The sequence below is a fragment of the Capricornis sumatraensis genome, chromosome 2 (genome assembly GCF_032405125.1).
Source record: "Capricornis sumatraensis isolate serow.1 chromosome 2, serow.2, whole genome shotgun sequence".
NCBI classification, from domain to species: domain Eukaryota; kingdom Metazoa; phylum Chordata; class Mammalia; order Artiodactyla; family Bovidae; genus Capricornis; species Capricornis sumatraensis.
This window is the reverse complement of record NC_091070.1, coordinates 123,395,476-123,398,530: the sequence shown is the minus strand read 5'-3', so window position 1 is coordinate 123,398,530 and position 3,055 is coordinate 123,395,476.

Below are 3,055 nucleotides of genomic sequence, written 5' to 3'. Positions count from 1 at the left end.
CCATAAATGTTGTTGAATGGATAAATGTTTTTACTGTATACAGAAAGAATGGCAGGTAAAAGGCTTAGATTATATAATCTTATGTCCCAAGTTTAAAAAACAGGAAGTTTCTTATATTAGGGTAGTCACTCTTCTCGTTTGCAGGTAAATTACATATTCATAATGAAGTATTTTTTTTACCCTTGAACGTTCCTATTTCTTGTGTCCAGTTTTTCTCCCCTAAAGCTTTTTTGCCATGTTTCCCACTCTTGAACCTTGTGCTTCCCTTACTTAAGAGTTTATTTTTTATGTCAGAGAATGTGTGCTCAGTCACTTCAGTCGTGTCCTACTCTTTGCGACCCCATGGACTGTAGCCTGACAGTCTCCTCTGTCCATGGGATTCTCCAGGCAAGAATACTAGAGTGGGATGTCCTGCCCTTCTCCAGGGGATCTTCCCAACCCAGGGATCGAACCTGCGTCTCCTGCATTGCAGATGGATTCTTCGTCCACTGAGCCACCTGGGAAGCCCTTATGTCAAAGAATCCCGTATGACAAATGAGTTGGTGAAGTTTGTCTTGATAGTGGTAGCTGAAGAGAAGTTTATTCTACCTCAGTACATGGAAAATAAAGAGAGATTTGGGGAAGTCAGGACAATCAGAGGATAGTGAGGTAAATGACTGTCTTCCAGGAAACTGCAGTTGTGACCCATCTGAAACAAAGAAGGGGAATAGTACAATCTAACTTTTCGCTTCTAGAAAGGGTTTTAAGTGCTGAACCCTCTAACAAAGGCATTCTGGTTGCAAAGAACTGGACCACTGAAGTTTCCTCGAGAAAAGGGATTTTCATTGTGAGGATGCTCACAGATGGAACCTGGAATTAGAACTGGAAATCTCTGAGCTACTGAAGAAACTCTAGGCACCACCTTCTGTCTTCCATCAGTCCTGTCCTCTCAGTGTGTGTTTGCTTTCCTTAGGCTCCTTTTGTTGCCTTCCTTGAGCTGCTTTTGCTGCCTGCTGGTTTGGTCTTCTAACGTTATTCTGAATAATCACTCAATCTCATAGCTTTTGTTTACACCTAACTGTTGCTTCTTTAACTTGCCAAGAACCCCCCATGTGGAGAACCCTACACCCTCTCTCCCTTACTTCCTTCATGGCTTCTTCCCCAAGGCTTCTGTCCTTATATTCTTTCATTTGTAGTGTTCCCTGTGAATTGCTTCATTCGCTCAGAATTCCCTAATTTAGATTCCCAAGAAAGAATCCAACTGAGCCTTTCATTGCCCTGTCTTATAGGACTCTAACCAGTCTATGATTGGAGTTGCCCACGGAACAGAAGTGCACCTTTAGTTCAGGATGCTGTGGCAGAGGGTGGTGGGTAGGAACAGACGGGTTGTCAGGTCAGTATAAAACTGGATTGCCTTTTAGTAGGAACTATGGAAGGGCCATCTTCCCTTCCGTATAGCTCACAACAAATGTACTTGACATATCTATTATGAGTCCATTAGGGAAGTCTGAGAAATTAAGGATAACCAGATTATTAAAAATTAAAATGTTTCATGGATGATGATTAGTATAACTGAGATAAGAAGACCATGGGAACAAATAGCAACTTTATAACCAGGAAAGAAATTGGGAGAGGGAAGTGTATTAGAGTTAGTTCTCAGATGAGTGGCATCATTTCATACATTTATTAAAGAATGAAGGTAGATAAATAGTGAAAGTGAGACTATATTGACATGAATCCCAGAGGCTAGTTTAAAAAACAAGCATAATCCTGGAATTGAGGCCCAGAGTGAGGATAAATAGGAATACTAAGCTTTTTAGGAGTTTCTGCCTATCCTTTCTTCCTTTATTTTATCCCTCTTCTTCTCTGTTCTGTACTTGATCCCTCTTAACTTTAGCTTCTGGAACCATCTGTCATGAATTAGTGATGTGACCGTGGGCTAGTTATTTATTCTCTCTCAAACTCAATTTATTCATCTGTAAAATAGGTTAATGATTATTATTTCAATAGCTTATTATATGAATTAAATTAGATGGCATAATATATTTCAAGTGACTGGTACACATTACTTAGAATGTCTTAGGTGCTCAGTCAATTGTAGCAATTATTCTAGCACAAAGGAAGGAAGGAATTGACTAAACAATGTTCTGAGCAAAATTTTCCTTGTCATATCATTTATTCCTTGGATAATCCCACAGGACTTGTATTATTTCTACTTTTTCTTTTACTGAGGTACGAGTACAGTATTATATAGTTCATGTGTTATTTCTACTTTATGAGTGAGAATACACTAATAATATTTAATTGGTATTTGCTGTGAGGAAAGCACGAGCTAAACCCTTTCTTGTGTTGTCATATTTGAACCAAGATAGATACTGTTCATGTCTTCATCTCCTAGTTGAGGAAACTGAGGTCTAGAGTTGGGAAGTTGGTTGGCAAGTTCAACTTGCCCCAAATCATACATCTAGTAAGTGATAACCAGAGCTTGGGTGTAAGTCTATCTGAACCTAGGCCAGTCTGACTAAAGTATTCCGAAGTCGCAGAATCGACGAATGAGAGTATGACTGAGTCAAGACCAAGGTCTTGGTTAGGGCAGTAGTTCTGTAGTTCACTACCCGAGCTGCACGCTGATGAAGAATAGTGGTAGCCGTACACACATTTGTGCTGTATCTGAATCTGAGTGTCATGACTGGATTGCAAGGGAAAACTTTGGAAAGGGTACAAAGGGAAAATTTTTTTTAAATAATTGAAATATGTTAAAATAAGTTCTCTCCGACTTGCTGAAATGATTTAACAAACATGTGCTGGAAATGTCTATTGTGTGTCAGGCAATGAAAAATAGGCTTGGCACTGTGGAAATGCAAGATGAGGAAGGCTGGCTCCCTGCCTTTAAGGTGCTTTCATTCTGGTGGCTGGAGATTGATACTCACCCAACCAGTGATAAAGCAGAGGGCAATAGATGAAAAAACTGTGGAGTCAAGAGAGAACATTAATTTGGTGGTGAAGGGTATGTTGGTGGAAGGAACTTGGGAAGTCTTCGTGATGGAGATGGCATTTGCAATGGTTTTTGAGGGGA